We start from the raw sequence: 19,340 nt of genomic DNA, 5'->3' as shown, positions 1-19,340 counted from the left end.
GGTTAGGATTGTAGGACTAATTAGAATTTCATATGTTTTCTGCAAACTCATGTGAAGAAAAAAGCCTGAATATCACAATATGGGAAATAATTCAGGAAAATTTACAGAAGTATTAAAAATGCCATAATACTGATCAAAAGAACCCATACATCAATAACTGATAAAAACTCTAGTCTTTAATGCCCAAAGAACATAGTTTTTAAATTTCAAAATTACAATGTAAAGTAATAATGCAATCTGTTGAGATAAAGATCGTTAGCTATCAAGTAAAGTCCATTTGAATAATTATTACTCCTTACATATGAAAAAACAAATGAGATTAGAATTTGGTATTCCAGAAATCTAAGGAAAGTGTGATGCTGCTGAGAATAACACATATTTATTAATTGCTCATCTTGTTTCCCAGAATGGTGCCAGGGGCTGGAGATATAAAGGCAGAAAGGAAACATATCAATGCCCTGAGGGCTACAATGGGAAATTATCCCTAAATGCTCAAAATAAATCATATGTTTCCTCTTTAACAGTGGATATGGGGATCCATTGGCTAATATTGCATAATCTAATAACTTCATAGGACTCAAAGAGAATCCATTCATTTAAAGCACTTCATAAAGTAAACATATCTCCCATTCAGTTATGGCATCTAGCAATACCACAAAGCACAAGTCCTTCCCCAGTACCAAGACTTTTGGAATACTTTCTTTTATATCTGTCATGGCAAAGAAGATATTTGCTTGCCTGTGAGAAAATAAAAAACCATACCCACACAAACCATATGGCCATGTGATTAACTTGTCTTTAGAATACCAATTTCCACAGAGCATATCTTTTTGTTGACTAAGTCTGAGAGCAACTCTGCAGGAATTCAGTTTAAAAAGAACTAGGAAGTCATAAAGTCTTCCAACTCTATTAATGGAATTTTAATACTGTTTGTCAAGAAGAGTGAAAAATGAAACTCACTCCAACTTGACAGTAGGACCCATTATGTCATTATCATCTAGGAATTGTACTCCCTGGTCTCAATACCTGACCTACACCATCTGGTGGTGATGACAATATTTACCAAATTGGACCTCCTGGATACATACAAACTTATCTGGATATAGGAAGATAACAAAGAAAAATAAGATGCCAGATACAGTATGACTTGAATGGATACTAGCATATGTCTTTTTGTGTAATAGATACTCCTGTAGTTTTTTAGGGAATTATGAGTTTGATACTTCAAGATCTGCTCTAATGGATGGATGAATGCAGAAATATGGTTCCCACACTCAAAATATTTTTCATATTCATGCCCAGAGCACACTCCTACTCCTCACTTCTGCCTCACTGAAATCCTAGCTTCCTTCATGGCTCAGTTTAGGTGCTATCTCCTGTATGGAGCATTTTCTAATTTTCCCAGTTGTTACTACTCTCACCATATAGTTCACATATATTTCATGTTTTCTCATGTATTTTATTGTGTATACATGCTTTGTCCCTTCAATAGAGTGTAAACTTCTTGAGGAGAGGAATTGTTTTACTTTTGTCTTATATTCCCAGAGAGTAGCATACTTTCAGTGGTTTATATATACTCAAATGGATCTGTAATCTCAATGATTCAGGAATTCCTACCAATGATGCCCATCCATGCCACTTCACCCTTACCCAAGTTTATGAAAGGTCACTCAATATACTAGAGTCCTTCCTCTTCTCTCTCTCTCTTTTTTTTTTTTATAAAAACCCTTACCTTCTGTCTTGGAGTCAATACTGTATATTGGCTCCAAGGCAGAAGAGTGGTGAGGGCTAGGCAATGGGGGTCAAGTGACTTGCCCAGGGTCACACAGCTAGGAAGTGGCTGAGGCCAGATTTGAACCTAGGACCTCCCGTCTCTAGGCCTGGCTCTTAATCCACTGAGCTACCCAGCTGCCCCCTCCTTCCTCTTCTCTTAACATAATATAGATGCCAGTGAAGCACTGTAGCTATCTACTTTTCCTCTCTCACTCTTACCACCTGATACATCCATTATCTCTGTTTAATAATACAATATTGAATGATATCCTTTACTTCTGTACTTCTTCAGAATTTCTCAGTGGTAATATGAACCAGTCTGTTCACATCCATCATGCACATCTCTACTGACAGCTATGTGATGGTCATCTTTCTTTTTATTGTCATACAAAACACATTTCCATATTGGTCATTGTTGTAAGAGCAAACTCATATAAAACCAAAACCCCCAAATAAAAACAAAGATACACTGATATGAAAGATGACTCCAACAGTTCTTTCTCTGGAAGTGGAGAGTATTCTCCAACCTAAGTCTTTCAGGACTGTCCCAGATCATTGCTTTGCTGAGAGTAGCCAAGTTTTCACAGATAATCATCATCCAGTATTGTTCTAATTGTGTAGAATATTCTCCCAGTTCTGCTGATTTCGCTCTGCAGATCTTTACAGCTTTTTCTGAAATCATGTTAGTTACAATTTCTTATAGCATAACAGTATTCCATTACCAATATGTATAATTTGTTCAGCCATTTCCTAATTGATAGATATCCCCTCAATTTCCATTCTTTGCCACCCCAAAAAGAGCAGCTATAAATATTTTTGTCCAAGTAGGTCCTTTCTCATTTTCTATTAAATCTTTGAGATACAGACACAGTAGAGGCATTTACCAGATCAAAGGGTATACACAGTTTTATAGCCCTTTGAGTATAGTTCCAAATTGCCCTCCAGAATGGTTGGATCAGTTCACAACTCCACCAACAATGCATGTGTCCCAGTTTTGCCACATCCCCTCCAACATTTAACACTTTCCTTTACTGTCATAATGGCCAATCTGATAGGTCTAAGGTGGTACTTGTGAGATATAAAATGGTGAAGCCCATAAACTATAGTGAGTTAAAATGGTGGAAGATATAAATTGTGATAGATATAAGAGAGGGTGAGTAAATTTGACCACAGAAATATGTTTCACTACAGTGTCTTGGTTTTTAAATCAAATATAAGGTGGTCACCAGGGAAATATTCCCAATTATTCAAATACCCAAGTCAATTGGGTTTTATAGAGATTTTAGTTAACAATATACAATGAGTAATCAAAGAAAGAGAGAGAGAGTAAGAAAGAAATAAGTATGAAGGGCCTCAAGCCAATATGGCCTAGACCTGAGTCTTAAGAGAGAAATCACGTCAGTTTTTTAACACTCACCACAAGGTCTGACTAAACAAGGATTCTAGTAACACCAGGCCAGCTCCATCTCAGCTGACTTCACCAGAGAGCCTTCCAGCCAGAGACTGTTCCAAAAGGCCTCTCTCAAGAGATTCTTCCCAAGCGGTCCTCATCAGAGATCCTCCAAAAGGCTTTCTCCAAAAGGATATCTTCAAGAGATTCTGCTTTTTCTTATATAAGGGTTTTTCTCCCATGTTACCTCCCCCAAGTCCTTACATCTACCAATCACTGTAGACGTTTTCCAAAGGACTGCCCATCTGAATTCCTGCTCAGTCGACAAATCTCCTCAGTAAGTCTGAACCAATGAAAACACAGCTGAGTCAACTAATCTCATTAAGACAAAACTTGCCTGACCCTTTTAGGTACCTAGCATCTCATTGTATCAATTCTAAAAACAGGCCTGGCTCAAAGAACTCCTTGCCTTATTATAAGCATGGGTCCAAGTACTTTCATTGTTTAGCAAGTTTTTTCCCCCAAAGCAGTCTTAAGTACAGGAGGAGTAGAGGTCCTCCCATTTCTGATCCTGGCGAGTTCTCAAGTAGGGAATTTGTTCCAATTAAGAATTCCCCGATGGGGAAATTTTTAACATTCCCAAGTCTGAGAGATTTCAAGATTTACATACTTCAGTGTTGTTTTCATTTACATTTCTCTGATCAAGAGTGATTTAGAGCATTTTTTTCATATGATTATTAATGGCTTTGATTTCTTCATCTGAAAGTTGCTTTTCATATCCTTTGACCATTTGTCAATTAAGGAATGGCTTGTATTCTTATACATTTTGCTTAGTTCTTTATAAATTTGAGAAATTAGACCTTCATTAGAGACATTTATTATAAAATTCTCCAGTTTATTGCTTCCCTACTAATATTGGTTAGATTAATTTTGTTTGTATAAAAGCTTTTTAATATAATCAAAATTATTCATTTTATATCTTAAAATATCCTCTATCCCTTGTCTGGTTATAAATTCTTCCCTTCTCCAAAGATCTGCCTGGTAAACTATTCTGTGATCCCCTAATTTAGTTACAGTATCACTCGTTATATTTAAATCATACATCCATTTTGACCTTATCTTAGTATAAGGTGTGAGATAATGCTCTATACCTTGCTTCTGCCATGCTGTTTTCCAATTTTTCCAGCAGTTTTTGTTAAAGAGCAAGTTCTTATTACAAAAGCTGGGATCTTTGGGTTTATCGAACACTAGGTTGCTAAAATAATTTACTCTTGTATATTATATATCTAATCTGCTCCACTGATCTACCATTCTATTCCTTAGCCAATACCAGATTTTTCTGATGATAGTTGTTTTATAGCACAGTTTGAAATCTGGTACAGCTAGGCCTCCTTCCTTCACATTTTTTATTAGTTCCCTTGATATTCTTGACCTTTTGTTTTTCCAGATGAATTGTTATTTTTCCTAGTTCCATAAAATATTTGGTTGTTTGATTTCCATGGCACATGTTTAATTCTTCAGAGTTAGTAATGTTTCAAGTCTTGAGCTGAGTGAAGATTGAAACAAATTTTTTTGGTTATGGGTTACATAGGCATTTTTTTTGCTTAACTATGTATATTTGATATAAAGGTTTGGTTATTCTAATTTTTTCAGTGGGGTTGGTGGGAGGGAGAGAATATGGATTTTTGTTAGTTGAAATAATTTTAGAAGACAGGCATAATAAGTGAAAGTACAGATGCAGGGAAAGTAGAACATATTTGGGTAAGAATGAATGGAGAATAGAATGAATGTAGAAAAATGTTAGGCGATACTGAAAAGTTATAATGGAGACAAACTGTGAAAGGTCTTGTGCCCAGAGATTAGGAAATGTGAAGTGCAGAAGAAGAGCCAACACATATAGTCTTTCCTTCTGGCCAGGAAAGAATACACCTCTAGTTTACAAGAATTAAAGAGTTTATGTGGGAGGATATTTTTTGAAAGGGGAAATCTGGACATGCTTGTATGTAGATAGATATACGGGAATTTGTAGAAAATACATGAAAGATTCATGAGAGAGGGAGTTGACCAATGCAAGGTCTTGGAGGAAAAAAAAAGGATCAGATCAAGGATATAGGCTGAGTTTGGTTAAACCTTTGTGAGGTCATGGGAAACCTAATCCTGTATGACTATGACGGTGTATAGAATGGCCAATATCCCTTTAAAAAAATTACACATAACAATACTTCACCAGTTTTAAAATTCAATCTTCTTTTCTTCTTGGCAAATTGAAATGTTTGTTGATGTCTAAGTTAACCATGAAAAAAAATAATTTTAAAGAGTAGTTGTTGATGCAGAAAACTTTTGAGAAAAAAAAAAACACTTTTTGAGAATTAAGGAACACCTTGTCAGGTGGTCTCAGTGTTTTCAGTGAAGTAGGAGGCAGTCATCAGCTCTACATATGCATAAGTAGGGACAAAGGCATTAGGGGAGTATAGGTTGGGAGTTTGAAAAGAGATCCGGAGGAGAGTGAGAGACGGAAGATAAAAGACAGAGATAGCATGGGTCATAGAACCAAGTCCTTGAAGAGACAATGATGGCAAATACATTAATAACTTAAATAAAGGACTGCATGTACCAAGTGTCATAAGAGAGATGTGTGTTATGTGATTCTGAAGTGGAAATCAGGTACAAAATAAAAAAATTCAATGTCATATCTAAATTTACATTTGTGTTTTCAGATCAAAATTTTTTTCTATGGAAAGAACAATTAATTAGCACTATCCATTGATAGCTCAGTATTAGAATGCATAAAATAAATGAGAATGTAATAACCAGAATGATAACTTAGATTGCAATCCACACTGTGTTGGGTTTGTGTTCTTTTTAACTCTTGCCTATGATTATAGCATTATCACAGACTCTCAAACTGGAAGGAATCCCAGAGAGGCCATTTACTCAGAACTGAACTTGAAAAGGGATCCCATTCACAATACTCCCAGCAAGTGCCCATTCAGACTTCACTTGAGGACTTGAGTAAAGGGGATTCTGCTAACTCCTGAGACAACCTGTTTCCCTTTTAGATAGCCCTAATTATTTGGAAATTTTTCTCCGTATCAAGCCTAAATCTATTTCTTTGCAACTTAAGCCCATTGCTACTAAGTTCTGCCCTCTTGGACCAAGTAGAAGATGACAAATTCCATTTTCCTTAAATTTTATTATCTAAGCAAATATTTATTTTTCTTGTTGAAGAATCAAATGATCAAATTAATAGCTGTAGGTTGTTACCATGAAAGTTAAGTGTAGCAGTCATTTGGACAAAAGTAAAATGTTCTTTCCCCCACAGACAGGCCTGCAAAGAGCAGGGGGTGGGTGTGCTGGCACAATCTGGGAGGCCATTACCCATTGACCTGTCACTGGGCACTTAAAGCAATAAAGCTTACAAATGGCAGCTGTTTTGGCTGTAGCCAGAGCTTTCTTCCTAGAAAGGAAAGAGTAGGTCCAATGGGAATGCTTGCCCAGAAGGTCTATGCTCTATGTACATCCTGGATCCTACTTCTAAATTAGGTTTTGAAACTTCATGGTATCAGCTTCCCATGTTATGAATGATTTCATTTTTCTATTGCCTTTCAGAACCCTGCAAAAGTACTTTTAAGTGAAAAGATATATAGTATTTATTGTTTTTGTCATGCAGTCTGCATGCATTAATGTGAGAGGGAAAAAATACTCTTATCTTCCTACATAGGCAGTAATTGTGTTAACTTCAGTGAAAAAACAATTAGAAATTGTCATCAAGCCTTGTTCCTATAGAAATGCAAAGATCAACCACTGAGGTTGACTTTTTATTTTAGATCTTAGGGAATCCAAAAGGCAAAATAATCCCCTGCAAAGTAACTATTTTAAGCTCTCATATATTTATGACAAATTCTTCATGAATGAGGCAAGACTTAAATGTTGGTTTCCTTACACTTAATATGATGGTTATGAAAATAAAGGTGCATAGGAAAGGCGTATGCACGGCCTCATCAGTAATTCACACATTCACAGTATCTGCTAGGTCTTATAGAAAACAATGAGTTCCTTTTAGTGAAATTATTGTCAAAGGGTATGCACATAAACTAAATACTGGTCTTTAATTTTGAGAATATCTAAGCAACCTAGAAAATAGAAGTAAGGAGATATTCAACAAAATAATTATAGAAAATACAAAACAGAAAACAAAGCAAGCTTAAGTTATTCTACATTCTCAGCAAAATCATGAGTCTAAGCTCATCTATTCTGTATAGCTTCTCTAATAGCACCACAAGTACTTTACATATTAAAAACTCTCCTGACGGGCTTAAATTGTCATTCCATTAGAAATCTTAAAAATAAATTAACTGGTAAAAGAGCTATTATAGGCTAATTTCCTTAAATGTTTATATGACTCATTATAATGTCAAAAACTTCCTTCTTCTGATACCCCCCACCAAGCTTGTATTCATGGACCCTGTGGGACAGTGTCATTTATGAGATATATATTATATGTTGGAATCTATTCAGTTTATTCCAATAGTTTTAACTATAGGTCATGCTTTCATTTTTCTTTTTTATATCACCATTAACATAGTCAGCACATTTCATCTTTCAATTGAGCACATGTGGACAAAGTACAGGATATTTGAAACCAGGTGGCACATGTGGACAAGTACAGTATCTGCACTAATGTAAAAGAACTCTACATCATTTTTGCAAAGATCCCTTGATAATGCCCATCGAGCCAGTAGAAGCCTTGAAGAGCCAGAATAAGAGATTCAATCACATGGCTGAGTAGGAAGGGGGTCAATTTGTATGCATCAGCCCTGCTGTGACTGAAAGAATATAGGGGGTTTGAGTTGGTGGGGGGCTGTACGTGGACAGAGGAGAGACAATGCCAAGAGAATTGAAGGGAAAACAGATAAAAAGAATGGAAAAAAAGAAAGAATGAAATGGACTAGAAATGAACTTAAAAGCAGAGAAATAGAAGAGAATGAGAAATTGGTTCCATCAGAAACATTAACTCTTATTTGGTTCCACAGCAAAGTCTATTTCCAAAGGAGCTTGTAGATGGGCAGGAAAATACTACAGGAACTCAGGGGAGGCCTGGATCCTCTGACCTGAGGTAGAAAAACCAAAAACAAGGGGTAGGGAAAGGGGAAGTACTATTGTAGAATACAGAGAATAGTAAAAGGATGAAAGATAAAGGAAAAGAAGAGGTCATTTATCTCAGGATTAAAATGTATATAAAACCCACACAGATGATGTGAAAGCAAAAATTATATATCAGAACATAAGACTTACAACAAATCCCATTTTCTAGACTTTAAATGGCTCAGATATGACAGATTTCTATTTCTGGTATTTTGTGGCTCTACAAGAGAAACCATTTGAGTGAAGACAATATTCTTTCATTAGCTACAGTATCACAAACTGATCATTCTCCCATCATCACAATTCCTCTTGTTCTAATCAAATTATATTTTTATATACTCTCTGCATATGGACAGCTGGTGTATTTGTCTTTGAAGGTTGATCCTAAAGGGTAAGGACTATATCTATGCAATTGTCTTCCTATAACTATTGCTTAATATACTTCACATGCAATTAGGCATCTTTTACTTTATGAAATTGACATTTAAGTAGAAAGATTTCAATTTGGGGTCATAATATATATTCATATAAATTATTTGAATTATCCTTCACTGACCTTAATCCCAAAGTATCATATTTATTTAGTACATATTTAGCATGTATTTACTTATCTCCACTGACAAAATGCAAGCTCCATGAAGGCAGGGATTTTTTTTTTTCATTTCTAAAGTCTAGCATGGGACCTGGAAGTATTTAAAAATGTAGTCAGTTAGTCAACAAGAATTTAATATGAACTTAGTATAGCCCAGGTACATTGGTAGTGCTGGGGATAAAAAGAAAGGTAAAAAACAATCCTGTAATCCTGTAATCGCTGTAACTATAACTATCACTTTCTTTTCTAGTTTCTTGGTTTTCTGGTCAGGCTGCATTCTATAACTCATATAGTGAAGATAAAGGTGTTTTTGGTTTAGAAATATATGAAATCTACAAAGTCTTAATTTGTAAAAAATAAAGAAAAAACCCTGAAAAAAACCCTGATAGTTTCAAATTCTAATGGAGGAGAGAACATGTAAAACACTAGGTACATCTGAGATACATACAGAGTAAAGAGAAGGTAATCTCAACAGTGAAGATATTAGGAGCTGTTGTTCAGTTATGTCCAACTCTTTGACATCCCATGGACCATAGCCATCCATGGGTTTTTGTTGTTGTTGTTCTTTTTTTGGTAAGGATATTGGAGTGGTTTTCCATCTCTTCCTCCAATGGATCCAGTAGGTTCTTTTCTTTTCTTTTCTTTTCTTTTTTTTAGAAATGAGTTAACACAAGATTGAATGAAGATTTATTTAAGGGTGAGGGAGACATAGGTTTGTTTGTAGGCCACATGGAAGAAGCCAGTTAATAAGGAGAGACTGAAAATGAGAGAAAGCAGGGAAGACAGTGGAGGTAATTTGCTGGAGAAGTTGAGATCGAATGAAGTCAAGGACCTATATAAATGGGTTAGCTCTGGCAAGGAGAATGACCTCTTAATCTGAGACCAGAGTGAAAAGGAGATAGTTGGAGAAAATATCTTAATGATATGAGACAAGAAGGGGAGAAAGGTGAAATCTTGGTGAATGGTCCCAATTTTGTGTGTGGGGGTATAGTATGAACTTGGGTTCTCATCTGAGTGAGCTGATGAAAGATAACATGGACAGCTATCTTTCTTCTCCCAAAATCCCCCACCAAACTTACATGTACTCGGGGACAATGTCATTTATGAGATATATATTCTATATTGCCATCTATTTAGTTTATTCCAATGGTTTTAACTATAGGTTTAATATACATATATGACTTATGAAAGAGAAATGAAGTCTAGGACAGCTTATTGGTTTGGTTTTAAGTAAAATGAAATTGTTTCATCAGTAAATAACCTGCACCTCTGAAGAACTTCACTCAATATTCTATAGTCTTAATCTCCAACAAAATTTTAGTTGGAATTACCTTTTCAAACCAATGAGATGGTTTCTTTCAAGAGTTCACTTTACTTAAACCACTGACTAGGCAGACTCTAGGCTTGGGACTTTGTAATATAGTTCAGTAAGGGAAGTTACTCCCCCCTACACTGGTGAATTGTAGAGAGGGAGAGAAAGGGTTGGGAGAATGAGAGGGGAGAAGAGGTTGATCTTCCCCTCTCTTCCCCTTGGTGAAGGCAACTTGAGCTTGTCTCTCTGAGGGACAGAATATGTCTCCTCAGAGAATGGGGTTGGGAGGTGAAGGTTAAGGACTGGAGGAGAGGGCTTTAAAGAAATGACTCACTGCTTCCCTTCTTGATCTTAGCTGTTGTTAAGAGGCAGGATAGATCTTCTTGCCTCTGAATCCTCCCAATGTCCCAACAACCACTTTCCCTTTGAGATCTGGATTGACTCCTCAACCCTAGTCTTGAGCTAATCCTCCTCTTTGGGGAGAAGTATAATTCCCCCAAAATCTTCAGTCCCCTTCTTTGGTATCAGAAAATAGGCAGACCTGATCTAATAGTAACACTTTAATAGAGAACCACTCAGGGAAGGGAAAAATGAAAGTTTGGGTAAGGAAAGTGGGTAGCAGGAATCCCTAAAAGCTGGCAGGCTGACCTCCCCCCTCAAACCTAAAGGGGTCCAGGCTCTCAGCCTTGAACCCCTTTCTGGTCAGCTGCTGACTCTCTTTATTCCTGTGCTACTCTAGTCAAATTGCTGGGATTTAGGACAAGTTTGGGAATAGAGAGGTGCAGAAAATCCTTGGAGAGGATCTTCTCAATAGATAGCTTTTTTTTTTCAAAGTCCTATCAATGATAGTTGAGCTGAGCAAGAATTCAGGGGTTCACTAGGAAGTTGTTCCTATCTAGGGGGGATCTCCAGCCACCGAAATCCTCAAATCTGGCTCTCAGCTAAAGGAGTCAAAGCTGAAGTGGCAGTTTTTGAGTTCTCTTCAGCCTCTGTTCTCTTTGGAAATCCTGGGTCTCTTCCTTTCTGCCCCTCCCTCACATGGGCTGCTTCTTGCTTCACTAGATCTAATTTCTCTCTTTTGCCATTTCTTCTTTTTGCATATTCCTCTCTCTTACAGCCTCAAGATTTTGTATACCTTTATTTTATCCTGAGTCAGGAAATCAGAATCCAAGGTTGCCTTCTTAATTCACACTTATTACTAAAAATACCTTTCACTTGATTTTTAAAGAGACAAATGTAATTTCTTGAATTTAAAAAATCCCATTAGTAAACATCTTTTCAGAAATATTGAAATCATGGATTTCTTCCCTGGGCAATTGGAAATAGTTCTACTAAAAGGAACATTTTCTCATTATCTAGTCTAATATTCTTTTCTCCTTTGCTAAATATTAAGAAGTAAGCATGAGAGATGTTTCCTCTATTTAACTATATATAATTGTTATTATCAGATTTTGTTTTCAGACAATTAAATTGTTTGCCTCTGTCCTTTGTGTTTGCAAAAGAAGAAGCACTATACTCACTTGGCCCTTTTCCATATATTAATCTTCGCTAGGATACTTCTCCAGGAGAATTAGAACTGGATTTTTCACCATCTACTTGGTGGTAGTCTTCCCTTTCATTTAAGAGGTCAGCATTTCTCCTCTGAGTTATTTATATCTTCAAAGTGACAGGTCAATCACCTGTTTTTCCCTGAAAGAACATGGTGTACACTTTTAGCAAATATTTTTTAGCAAGCTACTCATGAGAGTCATACTTTTTCTTTCCATTCATTCAAGCTGTCCTTAAAAGTTTACAGCTCATTTCCCAAAACAAAGATTTGTTTAATTTGGAAGGAGCAATTCCCTCTCTAAAGTTATTTAGTTTTTATGTGCATTTTATATTAGCTTTCATGTTGGCTGCCAAATGGATACAAACCTTTTAATAAGTCATAAGTAAGTGGACTTCCGGGAAGATGGCTAAGTAACTAGAAGCCAGAGAAAGGGCTCCACTAGCATGCCACCCCCCCTTCTCTTTATTTCACTCAACCAAAACACAAAGATAAGAAAATAAATAAAAATTTTATAAATAATGAGAGAACCAAGGGAATCTACACCATGTCCTGCAGCAGCAAAAAGAAAAGGTGAGAACCACCAGAGGAAAGACTGCTTGCTTGTTACCAGGAGCAAATATAGAGGGGAAGTTATAAAGGACAAGACGCTAAGATTACAGCTATCATAACACCACCACCTGCAGCCTTCAGGCTGAGTAGTCATTACTAGTTCAATGTCAATTTGGAAAGAGGTCTCCAGGGATAGGTATTTTGCCATTTAAACTGTTTAACATTTAAAAAATTTTATTAATGCCTTGGATCATGGCTTAGATGGCATGCTTGTCAAATTTGTAGCCTGTGCAAAGTTTGGAGAGTCACTAATGCAGAATCAGAATCCAAAAAGATTGCAATATCCTAGAACCTTAATCCAAATATATCCAGATGAAATTTAAGAAAGATAAATTCTATGTACTACATTTATATCTATAACATTTCAACTTGACAATATAAGAAGAGAGAGTGGTGAGAAAACAGGGCATGTGAAAAAAGATGTTTTTGTGGAATGCAAACCCAGAGATAATAATGTGATGTGACAGTAAAAAATAAAAATAAAAAATTGAATGTAATTTTAGGCTAGTAGCCTTGTGTATAAGACTAGGGAGGGGATAGCCCTTTTGTACTCTTTCCTGGTCAGATCATATCTAGAATATTGTGTTAAGTTCTAGGTGACACATTTATGGAATGATTATACACTGGAGAGCACCAAGAGGAGGGCAATGAGGATGGTGAAGTATTTTGAAATCATGTTACCTGGAGACTGATTGAAATAAGGATGTTTGTTTTAGAGGGAATAGATGAAATATTATAATTGTCTCTAGGTGTTTAAAGATTGTCATGTGAGAGATTAGACTCATTCTTCTTGTCTCCAGAAAGACAGACTAGAAGCAATGGACTGAAGTCGTAAAGAGACAGATTTAGACTTGAGGTAAGAAGGAAAGCATGGTAAAATAGATATAGTGTTATATAGCTAGTTCAAATGCTGCTCCTAACACTTACTAGCTATATAACTGGCCAAGTCATTTAACCACTCTGTGGCTCAGAGCCTGAGTATCCTCATCTATAAAACGTGAACAATAGTATCTGTAGTGTCTATACCACAAAATTGTTAAAAGAATCAAATGAATAAGTGGATAACATCTTGCAAACTTTAGACACTTAGATCTATATCTAGATAGTTAAGTAAAAGTTCCTGCCAGTTTGTGATCCAAAGGGAAGTGAGTTGCCTCAAGAGGTAAGAGTTCACAGAAAAGTTATATCATAGATGTGGCAAAGGGGATTCCTGTTTGATTAAAAGCAGATGGCTTCTGGGGTCTTTTCCACCTCTGAGATATTGTGATTTTGAAGCGGAAACCCCGCCCCACCAAAGCCTCATTATAAAACTGGTATTATCCTTGCTACTCAAGCTACTGTACTGAGAACCTATTAGGTGCTGAGAACATATGCAGGAACAAAGGAGCCTATAATCTTATTATACATTGCCTTAAGTAGACCATAGCTGAAGCTTTATCTTCAGTTCAGGATGTTACATCAACTGGGCTGAAGAAAATCTGTTGATATAACTGTCTTTGTTTTTATGACATTGCTATCTCCCTCTCTCTAATTACTCCTTCCCAATCTCTTTTGCTGGATTACCCATTCCCTAATTATTACTTGTGAATTTACCCCATGGCTCTGTTTTAGCCATTTTCTATTTTCTCACTACACTTTGAGCAATCCATGGATATGATCATCATCACTACAAAGATAGTACCCAAATCCAACTATCATCTTGAATTTGTAGAATCATCTAGCCATTACCTGGGAGTTCCATAGGGATCTCAAATGCAACATACACAAAATGGAACTCTTCTCCATTCACACCCTCTTTTTGCTGCTTTTACTATTTCTCCACAAGGTATCTTCTAATCACCCAGATTGGTAACCTTAATCATTCTCAATTATTCAGGTACAGGTTTTTTAGGTGACCTCCACTAGATCTATTTAATGTGTCTCTCTCTACTCTCATAGAAACCCAGGCCAGGTCTTAAACTCCTAATTTATCTCACCACCTTCCTTCTCTCTCCAATACTTTCTGCACCTAGATGCCAGTTGATATTCCTCAGAATATGTTCAGAAACCACCACTGACTCTTTGTTAGTCAAAGACTAAATGCAGATCCTGTTTAGCATTTTAAGCCTTTCACAGTCTGGATCTAACTTAACTTTCCCAATTTATTTCATTACTCCTCTTCAAGCACTCTTCCTTCCAGCCAAACTTCCTGTTCTATTTTTTTTTTTGCCTTCATGTCTTTGAATAAACTATCTCCTCCTCCTGGAAGACTGTTTTCTCTCCAGACTTCAAATCACACAGTTAATTAATTCAAGGAATGCTACCTCCTATATAAATGAGGCTGTTCCCAAAAAGCTAAATTGTTTGTGTTTCTATACTCTTATCAAAATTAATATATACTTTGTATTATTTAGTTTTTACTTATATGTGTAATGCTATCTCCCTCCCAGAAGAATATAAGCTTATTGAGGGCAAAGACTATTTTAATTTTTGTCTTCCTCATCCTCAGCATCTAAATGATTGCTAAATTGAATTAGAGGAAAGCTTGTCCTAGAGGTATACAGTTTGGAATTCAGATAACTATCTCTTGGAGATACATGAATTTGTATCCTTTCCCTGATTACTATTCAAGGGAATAGACACAATGTCATGATCTTCCCATTACATGAATGAAAGACTAAGTTGGAATAAAAAAAAAATTCCAATGTCTGGATTCAATACCAAGCTTTTACATTTACCAGTTGTGTAATCATGGTCAATTCACCTCAGGGTTGGGGAAGAGGGAGAAAAGCAAAAATCCTTTTGTATGATAAACGCTACACCAAAGAAGAACCAAGGAAAAAGAACTCTACAAGAACTGCTGCAGAACCCTAAGGTAAGTCTACATCAGAAAAAAATGGAAATACTAAAAGATCAATTGATCAGTAAAATATATAGACAGGAATTAAAAGATTAAAACTTGGTCCAAAAACATAAGGAAAAAATAAGTATAAAGGAAAATTTACAAAGATGAAAAGCAGTGTATTTCAAAAATCTGTATTTTCATTGGTTTAGACTATTTTACCAATACAGCTAGTTACTTCATTATTGCTCCATGCTTATCACAATGTCTGACACATAGTGGGTGCTTAATAAATGCATGTTGAGCATGGCTGGGTTTGTACCCCAAAGAGATAATAAGGAAAAAGACATGTACAAGAATATTCATAGCTGTGCTCTTTGTGGTGGCAAAAAATTGGAAAATGAGGGGATGCCCTTCAATTGGGGAATGGCTGAACAAATTGTGATGTATGTTGGTGATGGAATACTATTGTGCTCAAAGGAACAATAAACTGGAAAAATTCCTTGGGAACTGAAATGACCTCCAGGAAGTGATGGAGAGTGAGAGGAGTGGAACCAGGAGAACATTATACACAGAGACTGATGCATTGTGGTACAATCTAATATAATGGACTTCTCCTTTAGTGGCAATGCAGTGATCCTGAACAACTCTGAGGGATCTACAAGAAAGAACACTATCCACAGTCAGAGGAAAAACTGTGGGAATAGAAACACAGAAGAAAAACAACTGCTTAATTACATGGGTTGAGGGGGATATGATTGGGGATGGAGACTAAATGATCATCCTAATGCAAACACCAACAAAATGGAAATAGGTTCTGATCAAGGACACATGTAATACCCAGAGGAATTGCTCATTGGCTACGGGAAGTGTGGGGGGAGGGATGGGAGGGAAAGAATATGATTCTTGTAAACCAAGGAATGATGTTCTAAATTGATGAACTAACATAAAAAAATAAATAAATAAAGTATATTGACTGACTGGCTTATATTTTAGGAGACTTCATGAATTGTTATAACCTCTCCCTACCCCCCCAAAAAAGGTACCACCTTCTTGTGATGAGCCTCTGAATTATGATGAGCCTTGCTATTTTGCTGGCACAACTTTCAAAATCTAAGGCCATTTCCATACAAGAATAGGATTTTAATAGAGGCAAATTACAGATAATGGACTATATCTGAAAAAAACATGGCATAGAATTAAAAACATCAGTGAACAAGATAAAAAGCAAAATAAATGGAGTTGAACAAAGCTCAATACTCTGTTAGCCAATAAGCATTTAAGTGACTACTATGTGCCAGATGGGAAAAAATAATAACATTAAATGACAATTTACATACCTACCAATTTTAATTTAATTTAATTTTAATTTTAAAATATTAAAAGTGGATTAGAAACAATAGCAAAAGGGAAAGGAAAGGAGTTGACAACCCTCAAAGCAAAATTCCTATATTCAATAAAAAGCAAATCAGCTCTTTTGGGAGTTATTTGGAATAGAATGAGTAGCCTAAAAGAAAATCTACATTGTGTTGAACTATAGTAAACAAATAACTGCATGGGGAAAAAATCCTATTTAACTCTTTCCTATAATAAGGAAGAAAAACAAAATATAGAAACAAAATATAGCATTTGTAACATTTCGACTCAGAGGCAATAGAAATTTATTCAGCACCTACCATGAGTCAGTCTTTGCTACACAATGAGGACACAAAGAAAAGTATAAGATTATCCTTGCCATCAAAGAGTTCACAATTCAAGAGAGGAAAAATAATATATAGAAGGAAGCTGAAAGGAGGGATGAGGTGTTTACTCTGCTAGGGGAGTGATGAAATCCTGTAGTCCTAGAGCGCTAAAGATTTAAAATTTTCAGAGTAGATTTCATCTTGCAGTGTGATGAGTTTCTGGATACCACAAAGTCTAGGAAAGCATTAAATCCACCTAGACTGGGTTTTCCTGTTAAAGGAGCAAAACTTCCAGAATAGATTAAAAACCAAAGTCATCAATAGGTTCCATACAGGAGGCTCATTTATTACAAAAAGATACAGAAGAAATGACTGAGTGTAAAATTGGTGTAAAATATGCCATGCAATGGTAATTTTTCAAAAGTATAGCAGTAAGGTTAACAAATATAGTGAATTCAAACCAGAAAACATGAAAGAAAATAGACCAAGATATTATGTTAAGATGAAAGGAACAGTAAATAATGACTTTTGTTTTACTGAATCTGTGATATCATGAATTAATGAGGAATTTCCTCTCCTAATGTAGCTGGACTGACCTTGGTTGCCTAATCACTCAATATCATATAATTGGGCAGTATAAAAGAAAAGCTAACTTTAATATAAGGCAGTTAGGTGGAACAGTGGATACAGCAGTAGACCTGGACCTGGGAAGACCTGAATTCAAATGTAGCCTCAGACACTAGCTTTGACCATAGACAATTCACTTAACTCTGTTAGCTTCAGTTTCTTCATCTGGAAAATGAACTGGAGAAGGAAAAAGCAAGATACTGCAGTCTTTATCAAGAAAACCCCAATTGGGGTCATAAATAGTCAAACACAACTGAAAACAACTGAACAATAATAAAATTTAAATATGAGAAACAATAACAAATGTTATAAAATCAAACAACTTAAATACCACATAATCATAATATGACATCTACTCATAAAAACAAAGAAATCACAAATCTGAACTGTTTACTGAACAAACTCAAAATAAGTTATATGAGAAAAGCAGGAAATACATGTTCTTTTTAACTACACAAAGAACGCTCACAAAAGAGAATATGTAATAAATCAAAAAGAAACCCTGACTAACTTCAGAAAGCTGAAAATTATATGTACCATATAGATTATGATATAATGGAGTAATAAAATATTTAAATAAAATATATAACATGAATTTTAATTAAGTAAAGAATATTTTCTAAGTATTTAAAAGATAACACTAAGACAACAAAATCAAAATCTGTGGAATAAAGCAAAAGCTATTTTTATGGCAAACTAATAGCAGTTAGTACATTTGAGTGAAAAAAGAGAGATGAAAACAATTGACTATACCAAAAGACAGATGGCAGTAATCAAAGAAAGCTCTAGACCAAGTTCCCTAAAAAATTTACAAACAAAATAATAAGGGAACTATTAGCTAACACATTAAACTAAAGCAATGTTAAAAAAACAAACATTATTTGGGGGAAATGACACATATACATATAAATAAATGTTAAATATTCTCAAAACTATAATATCAATTTGGATATGCTCTCTAAAGTGCAGATACTTCCTCTGTGGATATCTATGTTGTCCATATTCTCCTATGAGTTCACCACAGGTGCTCCACCTAATGTGCTTGACCCAACTTCACTTTTTCTTGACATTACAAGAATATCAGTGGAATATTTGGGCCTGTCCACTTCATCCCTGACACTCTCCATATAACCTATCTCCCCTTCCTGATGGCAATTTTTCCTTCTGTTCATCTTTAAAGTTCCTCATTGATTATATGTTGTGATCTGCTTATATCTACCATGTATTTCTCTATTGCTCTTTTTGTGAGAATTTTCTTATTTTATTGATGTCTTTTTTTAAACTCTAGATTTCCCTTTTTCCCATTTCCCCTTGAGAGACATCTTAAAAAGAAAAAAGAGAAAAAATTCAACATATTTTTAAAGGATGCTATGTGCAATATTCACCATCTGCAGACTCTAACCTCTGACTAGAAGCAAAAGGAATTGTCTTCTCTTCCATCTTCAGGTTTAGCCTTATTCTTTACAAGCTGGAGACATACAGGTCTCATTGTTTCATGGTTTTATATTATGTATATTGTTTTCCTGGCTCTGCTTCCCTTACTTTGCATCATTTCATGAAATTTCTCTAGATTTTCTGTATTCATTACGTGCAATTTAGCCATTCCTCAATTGATGAACATCTACTTTCTTTCCAGTTCTTTTCTACCAAAAATAGTGCTACTATAAATATTTTAATGTATTCAGAGTATTTATTTTTGCCAATGACTTACGTGGAAGTCATTGGCAAAAATATATACTTCATCTAGCAGTGGAATCCCTGAACCAAAAGGTATGAATATCCTAATTTGTTCATATTCTTCCAAATTGCTTTCTAGGATTACTGAACCAATTCATAGCTC

The 19,340-nt window shown here is 35.5% G+C and overlaps 1 long non-coding RNA gene across 3 annotated transcripts in view; it reads right to left on the bottom strand.

The window, feature by feature from the left end:
• The window catches only part of LOC130454642 (uncharacterized), a 64,684-nt gene that overhangs the window by 35,592 nt on the left and 9,752 nt on the right, over positions 1 to 19,340 (bottom strand). For all 3 annotated transcript variants that reach the window (XR_008912428.1, XR_008912429.1, XR_008912430.1), the window contains one exon: positions 11,733 to 11,901. This is a non-coding gene — a long non-coding RNA (uncharacterized LOC130454642). The remainder of the gene's footprint in view (positions 1 to 11,732; positions 11,902 to 19,340) is intronic.

Source organism: Monodelphis domestica, chromosome 5 (genome assembly GCF_027887165.1).
Source record: "Monodelphis domestica isolate mMonDom1 chromosome 5, mMonDom1.pri, whole genome shotgun sequence".
Lineage (NCBI taxonomy): Eukaryota > Metazoa > Chordata > Mammalia > Didelphimorphia > Didelphidae > Monodelphis > Monodelphis domestica.
This window is presented reverse-complemented; position numbering and strand designations above follow the sequence as displayed.